The sequence below is a fragment of the Panthera leo genome, chromosome A3 (assembly GCF_018350215.1).
Source record: "Panthera leo isolate Ple1 chromosome A3, P.leo_Ple1_pat1.1, whole genome shotgun sequence".
NCBI lineage: Eukaryota > Metazoa > Chordata > Mammalia > Carnivora > Felidae > Panthera > Panthera leo.
The window spans coordinates 10,482,313-10,494,850 of record NC_056681.1 but is presented as its reverse complement, the minus strand read 5'-3'; the positions used below and the strand labels follow the sequence as shown (position 1 = coordinate 10,494,850).

At 57.3% G+C, this 12,538-nt stretch overlaps 1 protein-coding gene across 1 annotated transcript in view; it reads right to left on the bottom strand.

The window, feature by feature from the left end:
• The window catches only part of NFATC2 (nuclear factor of activated T cells 2), a 159,466-nt gene extending 153,779 nt beyond the window's left edge, over positions 1–5,687 (bottom strand). Inside the window, exon 1 of the mRNA XM_042930658.1 lies at positions 5,644–5,687. The gene's annotated coding sequence lies outside the window, so the exon portion shown is untranslated. The remainder of the gene's footprint in view (positions 1–5,643) is intronic.
• Positions 5,688–12,538: the final 6,851 nt, after the last annotated feature.

The following is a 12,538-nucleotide window of genomic DNA, read 5'->3' as shown; positions in this document are numbered from 1 at the left end:
AGAAGAGATGAGAATGAGCTGGGCCTTGAGGAAAGGTGTGGAAGGAGGGGACAGCAGGTGAACAGGCTGGCCCGGGCAGAGGGAAGGCCTGAGGGGCGCGTGTGCAAAAGGAGTGAGTGGAATAGGCAGAGACTGGCTCCGGGGGCAGCGGCAGTGCCAGCGATGGGAGCACTTGAGTCACCGAAGAAGCGCCAGTGGAGCCCTGGCTGCCGAGAGAGGCTTTGGGCCCCTGCACAGGTCCGTCGTGCTGGAGAAGATCAGACAGGGAGGGCATGGGGGCTGCCCGAAGTTACTGGGTGGCCCAGAAAGTCAAGGCGGAAGGCGGGAGAAGCCCCCAGCCCCCAGCCCCGCTCCAAATATTGTGGAGGGTCCTGCAGGGGGACGTGGCCCCCTCTCGCGCTCACCGTCTCACAGGGTGGTCCTGCTGCAGGAAGCAGCGGGGACAGGACCGTGGGCCATTAGACGCCAAGCTCTGGGCATCAACAGGGTCTGGGCCTGCCCTCAAAATGCCTCAACTACTCCCCGTCTCAGTTTCCTCGTCCCTAAACGGGGATCATATTCCATACCAGCCTCCTGGGGGTTTTGCGAGAAGCCACTGAGAGAATACGGGTAAAGTGCTTGGCCGCACAGAATGTGTATGAAACAGAACACAGGTCACCTTGTTGTTACGATCATTCAACCTAACAGGGAGCAACGGGGTGGAGCGGGCTGCACCCAGCCTCTGTGACTTAGCCGTGTGACCCTGGGGGGTGACTGGACCTCTTTGTGCAAGAAGGGCATGATAGCTCTCAGGCCGGTGTGAGGTTACTGGGGTGGTGCCAGGAGGGGTCCTGGCCCATAGCCGGCAGTCGGCAAGTAGCATTAGCTGCCATGCTCTTTGAGACTGACTCATTGCAGACAACGTGGAAGCATGTGCCTGTTGGATGGCCCAGGAGGAACCTTGCTTCGGTCACCAGCCTTGGGGGGGAAAATGCAAAAGTCAAAGTCCACCACTGTTACGAAAAGGACGCCAACGAGAGTGAACCAAACAGATGACACCCTGCTCCAGAGTTTATCTTAGCTCTGGGGCCCTAAGAAGTCACATCACCCATCCTGTGCATCATCCGTCCATCCATCCATCCATCCCTTCATCCATCCATCCCTTCATTCATCTGTCCACCCATTTAATACAAAAAAGTACCGAGCACTTACTAAGTGCCAGGCACTGCTCAAGGCACTGGGGCCACAGGAGTGAACAAGACAGCTGTGGCTTCTGCTTCCTGGAGTTGAAGTCTGAAAGAAGACAGGAGGGAAGCATGGACAGTTACCCCCCGTGTGACCAGCACAGGGCGGGGGCATCCAGTCCAGTCTGGGCAGTCACAGTCTTAAATCCCTGTTCTAACAAAGGAACAAAAACAGAAACCTGCCTGGCTTCTTCCAGGTAAGATGTGAAATACTCAATCAGTCGTGCATGTAGTAAGGGAGACGTCTCCAACAAGAAAATGCACGAGGAAGCACCTGGCAATCGTTTCTTTACTTTGGATTCTTTTTGGGGGGGGGAGGGGTGGAGAGTAAATATTGAGCTAATGAGTTACACAGTAATAATGACGGCAATTATCTTGAAGTGGGTACTTTGAGGGTCATATTGTTTATTAAAAGACTGAAACTCTCCATAGATGAATAAATAATTGCCCTCATCCCCTCCAAGGGTCTCTGCTCCCTGGGGACCTTCCTTGCAACTCAGCAAATAAAGGGTTGAAGCCTGACCCAGCGGGGGAGTCTGTTGGGACCTGCTTCTGCTGTTCCGACCGGCTGATGCTCAGATGTTAAATGTATCAGCTATTACTCTATGTATTACTACCGTCATCCTTTTCAATGTGGGGTAATTGAGACACAGGAAAGTGAAGCTACCTGCCCAAGGTCGTGCAGCTAACAAGTGGCAGAAACAGGATGTGACCTCAGATCACTCGGATCCCAAGCGACTGACCTCTCTCCAGTGTAGAGATGTCACCGGGGTCCCACTGTAGTCACAGGAATAGACCTGGCCCCTGTCCTAAGGGGGCTTACAATCCAGTTAAGGAGAGTTTTTAATGAAGGTAGTCAGAGGAGCATCTGGAAAAAATGACTGCTTCTGTCTGAAGCTCTGGGGAAAGAGGGAGAGACCCACAGGTCTCGTGGGGGTCAGGGGGTGGGGGCGGGGCGATGGGGGCGGGGGGAATGGAAGGGCTTAGCCAGGAGGAGGGGCCTTGGAGAGGTCTCTGTCCAGTGCAGGCAGGAGGCAGTGCCGACTTAAGAGCCTCCTGGCCATCGTGGGACTGTGTCCCTCGAGTGGAAGTGGAAACATTGTGATTTCATGGGCAAAAAGCTCTCCCTGACTCACCCTACAACTGAAACAAGTCAGCTGCTGCCTCAGTTTCCCTGTCTCTAACGATGATGCCTGTTCCCTCCCCATCCTCCCACACTTCTCTGTTTCCCTCCCAGGATATGTCAAGGAGCAATGTGGTGCTGGGAAAAGATCCCAGGACCAGGGTCAGGTCTGCCTCGCTTTCCTCATCTGTCAAACTATAATAATATTAATGAGTCCCAGGGGCGCCTGGGTGGCTCAGTCGGTTGAGTGTCCGACTTCGGCTCAGGTCACGATCTCGCGGTCCGTGGGTTCGAGCCCCGCGTCGGGCTCTGTGCTGACAGCTCAGAGCCTGGAGCCTGTTTCAGATTCTGTGCCTCCCTCTCTCTCTGCCCCTCCCCCCTCTCAAAAATAAATAAACACTAAAATTTTTTTAAAAAAATATTAATGAGTTCCAGGGACAACAGAGCATACGGTAGAGATCCCCGCTGGGTGACACTTGGCCAGTCACAGCACGTCTCTGGGCCTCACTCCCCTCCTCCGTGAAGGAGACGAAAATTGCGTACTTACCACGCACATACAGTGGCCCTGAAGATGAAATGACTTCGTACTTCTAAACCACCCGGCCAGTGCCCGTGTGTGTCTGCCCCCACCACCGTCACGTGCCAGGCATCGCGCTACTAACTTGCTGTGTGGCCTGAGGCACAATAGCCCTCGTGGTCCTCGACCGTCAGGCAGTCGTAGCATTTCGTGTGTGTTAACCTCCCGTGAAGCACAGGGGGAAGCATTTCGTGTGCCTGATTTCACGTGGATGCTCATGATGGCCCCACCGGGTCACCACGGTCCTTATCCCCTCTTGCGGGTGAGGAAACAACGCTTTACAAGCCGTGATCTCAGCCCCATCTGCGCCACTGGGAAGCTCCGGTAAGGTAAAAGGGTACCTTGAGAGATTTAAAGCACCGCATCCCTTCAAAGAGTTTTCGCTGTGAAATCCCGTCTCCATATCGAGATGTCACTGTTTTGCATCTTCAAGGGAAAAGGAATTGCAGCCAACGTTTGCCAGGTGCCCTACCTGTGTCACCTCGCCGAAGCTCGCGACAACTTGTAAGGGAGACGCTGTTACTGGCTCCGTTTCACAGATGTGGAAACTTAGGCACAGAGAGGTTAGGTCCCTTGCCCCAGATCACCCAGCTGCAAGGTGGCAAAGCAGAAATTCTAATCTAAGCAGAAGACGGGGCGTTTGGGTCCGGGGTTGGGCAGAGTTCGCCCTGGGGTTGTTTATTCCTAAAATACTTTCCATCTTCCCACTTCAGATGAACCTGAACACACCTTTTCCAGATCTTCAGTCTTGCCCAGAACCCTGACCCAACGCTGCCCAGCAAGGCCAGTATTTTCTTACCATGCAAATATTTCTATTCACTATTGCTGACCCCACCCATCGGCATGCACACGACAGGTCTCTTCCTAGGAGCGCGGTGGCGCTGAGTTTAAAAGGGCGTGAGATTTTTCCCTCGGGAGACCCCTGGGCAGGACATGGGGGAGACGACTCACGCCAGCTGTCTTTGATGCCTGGGATTGCATTCTGTGTGCCCAGTTGCCTTGGCATGCTAAATGCGGTCTGCCGGGAACAATGCGGGGCCCTGTCTCCCACATGCGTGCACTCACAGTGGCACGCACGCACTCACAATCCCTGCACACAAGAGTTCGGCCAGGGAGGGTCGCGATGCATGTGCACACCCAAAATACACACACTTCAAGACCTCGAGAGAGGAGCGAGTTCATAAACCCAGAGCAGGGGTGTAACCGCCTCAATAAAATGTGAGGCTTGTTGGATCACACAGTAAAACAGAAGCCCAACTTCTCCTCCAAGCTTGCTCTCTCTCTCTCTCTCTCTCTGAATACAGCTGAATGTGCCATTCGTCTGTCCCCCCGCGCCACCCCCACCGTCGTAACATCAAACACCACTTTTCGGTTGGTATGACAGTAAAAGCCGGCTCGTGTCCGTAATAGATCTGTCAGCCGGCCGAGAGTATCATTTTTACAGATGATGCGATGTTAGCAATGTGTTTTGGCCACCATTGTCACATGCTTGACCACTAGCAGAGAACAAGATAAACTGGTACCAGTAAAAAAGGTTCAAAGCACTGGCAGGGCTTGCTTTCAAAAGTGCAGCCCGGCTAAAAATACATGTCACTGAGGTCTGCTGTGGAAAGCACACCATTTACCTAACCCAAGGCATTTGGCCTCACTCTGGTTTAAAAAAAAAAAAAAGAAAGAAAAAAGAAAAAAAAGCCCTTCAGGTTTATTTACTGAAATTGTCATTTCTTTTGCCCCAGAACTTTAATCAGCCACACAGAGCACAAAACCTACATTCAACTCCGATTTTATGACACGAGGCTAACTCCTCCTACGCTATTTATTTCACTTAACTCTTGCAGTCCTGCCCTCTGGCAGTGTCCCCCCGCTACGCGCCCGGCTGGCCTCTGAAAAACACATCACGCTGCCTGGTTCCCACTCTGAACGCCCGCGTCGTTAGCGTCCGGCCGAGAGCCCTCCGCTGTCCCAACCGGATGGCTATTTTCATATCATATTCTTATTAGGCTAAGCCCCTCCCGTAAGGTCCAAATAGTATGATTCCGGGGCTGACTCCAAGAGGACGGGGAAAGACAGAAACCCAGAAAGGGGAGTGTAATCAGATCGCCAAACAAACTGATGGTACATTGCACTTAAAAGGGGAGCCGGAGGACCGTATCCACCAGGCACATCAAACGGGGGGGGGAAGAAAGTTGTTTAAATGTCCCAGGGCATGTGCCGCTCTAACTGTTGAAAAGCAAAACCCTCCTTACTGTGTCTATTATACAGCAAAATGCCAAGCGTGTTCTCCTAAAGGAAGAAAAAAAAGCTAGACGAGGATGATGATGATCATGATGATGAAACTGAAAGGCATCCCCTGTCAAAAGCCCGGTGCTGAAATGGTTAAGCAGCTCGCGGGTTAGTAGCAAGAACCTCTCCCACTGTCCCACCGAGGGGACAGTCCTCACGACGGACTTGCCCAGGGAATCCCGGCCTCGGGACCCTTCACTGCCCCCCTGCCAAGTGGCCTGACGTTGGCTCCCCCCGGTCTCCCCTCCTGGGCCAGGGGCGAGGGCACCTCTCCTCCTGGCCCCTCTACCTGCGCGCGCGCCCCAGGAGACCGCGGTCCCCGGGCCTCCCCGCGACCTGAGCCCGGGGCCGAAAGCGCTGCCCGAGAGGAGCGAAAGGGACAGGGCTGGAGGGCGGGAGGAGGAAGAGACCGAAGCAGGAGGCGATCGCTCGCTTACCTTGGTCCACAGACCCCATGATGCGGAGGGGTTGGCAGTGCCCCGGTCTGAACGCAGCCTCTCTCTGCATCGGGGGCGGACGGGGGCTCGGCGCGCCGTGGGAGAGGGAGAGCCGCGGGGCCCGTCCTCCCTAAAGCATGCTCGCCGGGCTGGCCCAGGAGCCTGCGAGCGGCCCGGGAGCTGCGCGCCTGCCGCCTCCGGGCTCGGGCTCCCGGCTCCCGGCTCCCGGCTCCAGGCTCGGGCTCCCGGCTCCCGCTTCCTGCCTCCGGGCTCGGGCTCCCGGCTCCCGGCTCGGGCTCCGGCTCCGGCTCCCGGCTCCCACCTCCGGGCTCCCGGCTCCCGGCCCCCGGCTCCCGCTCCCGCTCCCGGCGCGGCTGGGCGCTCGGGCTTACTCGAGAGGGAACGCGACTTCCTTCCCCGCGCTCCGTGTTTATAGGCTTTCAATGCAGTAAAATAACGGGATTCCCTCACTGTTTCCTCCTGTTTATCCAGCGCCATGGAAACCGCTGGATCCCGGCCATCTCCAAAACTAAGGGCTTTCCTGCAAACTTCACACTCAGGAATCCATGACGTCGCCTCCTCCGCGGCCAGCCAGCTCCGTGGCTCCCTCGGCCGCCAGCACAAGTCCCCGATTGTTCGGGAGAAAAGTCGGGGAGAGGGAGCAGAGGCGGGCGACGGCGAGGAGAAGGGTGGGGGCGCGCGGCGTCCAAGTCGGCCTTGCAGGAGCTCCGCGGCCGTCTGCAAGCATCGCCCGGGCCGCCGCCTCCCCTCGCCCGCCGCGGCGCCCAGCAACCCGTGCCCCACACGCCTGAGCCCCCCGTTTTGCAAGCGGGCCTCTCTCCCCGAGCAAGCTGCCCCGGGCTCATACCCACACCCCAGGGGGTCAAGGCCCCTGGACACTGACCCGGGGGGGGGGGGGGGGCCCCTCCAGGTCCCTCCAGGCCTCTGGCCGCCCCCATTTTTTTTTTTGTTTTGTTTTGTTTTGCAGGGATGGTGGGGAGGAGGGGGAGGAGGGGGAGGGGAGGAGGAGGGAAAAGAAATAAATAACGGTGCCTTGTGTCAACTCTCCAACTCCAAGAGTTTTTTTTTTTCAAAGAGTTTATTTTTAGGTTCATTTAGAAAACCCAAGGTTTCCAGTGATGTTCAGATGCTCCAGCAATAATGAAATGGCCAAAGAGACGCGGGAACCAGGCAACCCATGTGTTTACACATGCTCTGAATAAACAGGAAAATAAAGGGAAGGGATGTCATGAACTTTGCACAGTGTCCCGAAGAAGGTCCGCGGGATGCCACGCGTGGCTCCCATCAAGAGGCCACGGACCCCAGAAGGCCGGTGGGGGTGGGGGAGGGGTGCCGCCGTCGAGATGCTCTCTGTCCACACGGCCCAGCTCTGCCTCTACCTGCGCGCAGGGTGGGAAACCCCGGGCCCACGGATGAAGCCAGCTTTGCAAATGGCCATCTCAGACCCTGTTGATAAAGCTGCGGGTAGCACCGGGGCTGGTGACTCATCAGCACCCCCACCCCCTCCCCGATCGGCTGGAACTTGGAGACGCACTGGAGCGAGCTGGCTCCATCGGCGGGACCACTCTGTTTCCGGGCCTCGACCCACGACAGCCTCGCTGAGCTCTCAGACGTGACCACTTCTGTTGCAGATGCTGTTCCTCAAAGAGCAACCGTGGAAAGCCCCCCTCACCCCCGCCCCCACCCCACCCCCCACCTCGCCTGGAAGCCGGCCTTGACCAGCATGGCCTCCAGCGGCAGGATCTAAGCGAGCCTGCGCGCCCCCCCAAGAGCAGCCACATCCGTCCACCTGCTACTTGTGCCCCGGGCCCTGTACCACCTTATGCTGAATTCCTTGCAGCCACCCTGCAAGCGGGGGATCCTCTCCCCGACCTTCCAAAAGGGAAACTGAGGCGCACAGAGGGCAGATGAGTTGCCCGTTGCTCGATGTGGCAAATATTGGGCTGCAGCCTGTGAGGCCAGGGAGAAGGTTCTTTGCAGTGAGCCTACGGAGGAAGCTCCCCACCCACCCCACCCCCGCCCCACCCCCGCCCCACCCCGGCCAACCCTGAGGACTCTGCACCCCCTCCTCTGAGGCAAGAACAGGGCGATCGGCCACCCTGGTTTGCGAGGACTGAGGGGCTTCCCGGGACGCAGATCTTTCACTTTTAAAACTGGGAAAGCCTTGGGCGAGCTGGCTCCAGGTGGTCTCCTAGGCACGAATAAAAGTCGGGACTCCGCTTCCTTTTGCCGTCCAGACAGCAGGCAACATGGTGAACTACTGTCTTCTGGGGATGATCGCTCTACTTAGAAATCCTAGGACTAGCCGGCCCCAAATCCCGCACCGACTGTGTGCCCGGCCCTGAGTTAGAGTCCTCTGTGGATTCCTGCTCTTGACTCTGCAAAGTGATACCCTGACACCCGAGGGGCTGGCCCTGTGCTGTGTGAGCTGGTAGCCCCCAGCCACGTGTAGCTATTAAAATTCAAAATAATTAACACTTAAATAAAACATAAACACCAGTCCTTCGGTGCCTGAGCCACATTCCAGGTGCTCAAAAGCCACATGTGGCCATTTGCCACCAAGTTGGGACAGTGCAGAACAGAGCATTTCCATCTAACTGTAGAAAGTTCTAGCGGGCAGCACTGGGTTGGATGACCCGAGAGGCAGGATCGAGGGCAGATTGGTTCTGCTACACTCACCTACCCACTCCGTCAAACGGGGCCACCATTGATGCCTTGCCCAGAGTTGACACAAGAACGTGATGCTAAGAACAACGAAGCCATATAATAAGTGCCGAAAATATATACTAAAACAAACCTTCCCACGGTCAAGTCGCGAGTAGTGCTTAAGCCAGGACTGACCCTGTTTGACCCTGCAGTCCGTGCCCTCCACCTCCAAAAGCCTCCGTTTGTGAAACGCGAGAGGCTCTTTGCAGGATCTCGTTCGTTTCACCTTCCCGCCGGGCTTGGGGCCGTGAGCCCCATTCACAGATGGGCAAACTGAGGCTCGCCGAGTTGACGTTCCTACAACCAGCCTGGACCCGAACCCAACTCTGTCTGGCGACAAAGCCCGCGTTCTTGGCACCGCGGCCCCTGCTCCCGGAGGCCTCCCTGGGAGCCGAGGTCCTAGAGGCCAGAAGCAAGGCGGGAAAGGAGCACACGCTGGGTCCTCTTCTGCAAGGCTCATTATCGGGGATAATTTTAGACTCAGTCCCACCCAGGCTCAGGCCTCGGAGGCGAGTCCCGATGTCCACAGGTGCCCAGCACGGCCGAGAGGGGGCCGCCTTCTGGAGCTCGGTAGAATCAGCATCAGCCGCGTTTTTATGGAGCCCACTCTTTGTCACAGTTAAGCATTTTTCCCTTTTAAAGCACTTTAATACTGCAAGGATTGGAGCTGGGGGAGTCGCGGCTGAGTCACCTAATTTGCCCTTATGGGCTGCAGCTTTCGGCTTCTTAGTTTAGCTATTCGGTTCCTCAGACAATTTCTTTCCTCTCCCAGTGCCAGGGCAAGAAATATTTTGTCCTTTTGAACTGAACCACCCACTGTTTTTCACTTCTCTCGAGCACTCTCCCTTTTTTTAAGGGATGCTCCGAGGGGGGTGGGTGGGGAGCTTCCGCCCACTAAATTATCCACGAAAACTCCCAAAATAGAAGCTCTCAGCTGGGGTGGGAACGGGCCAGCATAGGAGGAAAAAGCGAAAAAGAAGCTGAATCAAAGCAAATAGAAGGAGTCCAGGTGGCCATGGGGAGAAAGGCCTGGGGAGAGACTGTAAGACATCTGGGCTGCAGGAGACCTTGAATCACTGGGGAAGCCTTTTATTAGACTCTCTTCCCCCCCAACAGCCTCATAAATAAGAAACATAGGTATTTCTGCTGAGACACCACTTACTGGTGCTGCCTCAACCACTGATTCGACACCAGGCATATCTAGAAGGGTTTTCCCTGAGGGCACCTCAACCGGCCCTCCTGCTGCATTAAATTTTTTTTTTTTGATGTTTACTTATTTATTCTTGAGAGAGAGAGAAAGCGTGGAAGGGGCAGAGAGAGAGGGAGAGAGAATCCCAAGCAGGCTCCGTGCTGTCAGCGCAGAGCCCGACTCGGGGCTCAAACCCACGAACCCTGAGATCGTGACCTGAACCGAAGTCGGACATGTAACCGACTGAGCCACCCGGGCCCTCCCTAGAGCCCGTGTTCTTACCCACTAGGCTACACTGCCTCTCATTTGCTTTGAGAAACTCCCCACCAAATACCTGTTCGCCTGCCAGCATGATCCCATGCACCTGACACTGGCTAAGTGGTGGGAATGGGGCGGGGACACAACTGGGCACGTGGGCCTCGCCTGGTCCTTGGTAAGGCCCCGCAGTGCCGGGCGGGCAGCGGTGAACTCTAGCAGCAGAGAACTGTCCGCGGGGACCATGAATTCTAGAGACCTCACCGAGGGTGGCCGGTGGGGCTGGGGAGCTTAGACCAGGGGCCCCTACTTCCCAGCTGCCTCAGCCAGGAAACTGGTGGCTGTCACCCTTAACTCTGTCCCTCCCTCCGCTGCCACACTGTCCCTCCTAAAAAGCTCTTGAAGCCATCCACCTCTCTTCCCGCCCCCCCACACTTCCCCGCCGGGGCACCCCCATGGCGGCCCCCTCGCTCTGTCCTGCACGACCTTCCCTAAACTTCAGAATCTGAAGGGGACGTCCCATCATGGCATTCTCCCCTGCTTAAAGCCCCCCACTGGGATCTAATCACCTTCAGGAGAGAGTCCAGAATGCCGTGTGAGGCTTACAGACCCGTGAAATCTTCCCCGCCCCCCCCAGCCTCAGCGCTCACCTCTTACCCCCTTGAAGTGCCCCCCAAATGCTCAGAGCCACACAGCCTCTGCGTCCGTCCCCACTGCAGGGCCTTCCACCAACCACGCTGCTCTCTCCTCTCCCGTCCCCGTTCCTCTCTCCACCCGGGGAATTCCACCGGGGCCCGCCCTGGAGCTGTACTTACTCGCCAGGAGATGTGAGGGTCTGAAAACATTGCATCTTCCAAGTGCAAAGGCCTGGTGACATAAGCAGTAGGTAATTGTGCGAAAATGACCACCGTCTTGCCACTGCAGACAGCACTTATACCAGCTCCCAGACCAGGCATAAATGCCATTTCAGAGGCTCCCCAGCCCCCACTGCGGCCTGTCCCGGCCAGCCTCCCGCAGGGTCCCAGGGGGCCCTGCTCTGTGCCACGCTGGGGTATTGAGTGTGTGGCTTCTGTGGCCGGGTCTGTGGCTTCTGCCTTGCGTTCTCGGGTCCCTCCCTCTGCGGGAGCCCACTGCCATGTTGGAAGGACACTCAAGCAGCCCTCTGGAGAGGTCCCCAGGGTGAGGAACGAAGGCCTCCCGCCAACAGCCGCGTCTTCAGATGATGGGGCCACATCACCCCCCTTAATGACGTGCTCCCGGCCCGGAGACACCGTGAGATCATTCACACTGGTTTTCTTTTTTTTAAGCCACTAAGTTTGGAGGGAACAGAGGCCCTAACACAATGGCCTCCAAGACCCCGGCCGACGCATCTGTCTGATCCCGTCTCCCTCGCCGTCCCATCCCAGCCTCCCCGTCCTCCCCTGGCCTGGCCCCACCTCGTGGCCTTTGTGCTGCCTTCCCCTCTGCCCAGAACCCCGCGTCCCCCGACCGCTCACGGCGCGCTTCTGGCATCCTCTTTGTCCCGGTTCTAACGCCACCCTCTGAACGCATCCTTCTACGACCCTCATCTCCAAACCCAGCAGCTCTGCCCTGAAGTTCAACCCCACCCCGTCGATCTCAACCTCAACGCCCTGTCGTATTTCTGTACAGGATTTACCACTTACCACACACAGACTGTATACTCAATGGCGTATTATAGGTCTCCCCTGTCTCCCACCTAAACTAGAAATTCTGCCAGGACAGGGACTTTGTTTTGCTCGCTGCTGTCTCAGCACCTGCAGTGATGCCCGGCACACCGTCGGACCTCAGAAAGGCTGGCTGAGTGAGGGACAGAACATGACATTATCTCATCTGCTTGTTTGCGTGGCTACGAGTCATCTCCGCCCCGGACCAGGAGAAGAGAGGCACGCCCGTCGTATGTGCGGCTCGGGCCGGGGTCCCATCTCGCGTCCGCCGAGCGAGGTCGACGGGACGGGCCCTCGCCGAGCCCTCCACGTGTCCTGACTCGTTGCCCCGGCAAGAACTCTGTGGGATGCAGACTACCATCCTCGTTTTGCAGGTGAGGAAACTGAGGCACAGAGACCCCAGGTCACCAACCGGCAAGCGGCGGGCAGAGCGCGAACTTGGGCCGCGGCTGTCGGCCCCGAACCGTGCCTCGGGCCCCTCTCAAAGCTTTTCGGCGAACGGCAGGGAGGCACGCCTGCCCCGGCCACCTTCTCAGCTGGCTCGGGAGGCCCCTCACCCCATCACGTGGCCGAGGAGGTGGATGGGATTCTCCACCGGGGCTGGCAGGGGAGAAGGAACGGGGCGGTGGCTGGACAGCTGGAGAGGCTTTCCCCGTTTCCAAGGGATGGAAAGGTTCACCTCATCTGGAAAGAACTCCCCGTTCTGTGGTCGTGGCAGGGAGCAAGGTGTCTCCCCAGCCTGGTCCGTTTCAAAATACATTGTCTTGCTTTTAATAGCCTCCCCGATCCCCCTCTTGGAGGTTCTCATGACCGACTGTTCTCAAAATAATACCCAGCACTCTCCCCTCGGCCGCTGGCCGCCGCCGAGAGCCCTGATAATCCCAGGGTCCCCCAAGCCGGAATGTGACCCAACAGGGAGGTTTCCAAGGCATTTGGAGAGAACCCCGGACGTTCCCTGCCAGCTCATCAGGCTGCTGACAGCAAGTTTCCAGGGAGAGCCTGCCCCCTCTGCGGGGCTCCCTCCACCGCTCCAGGATCG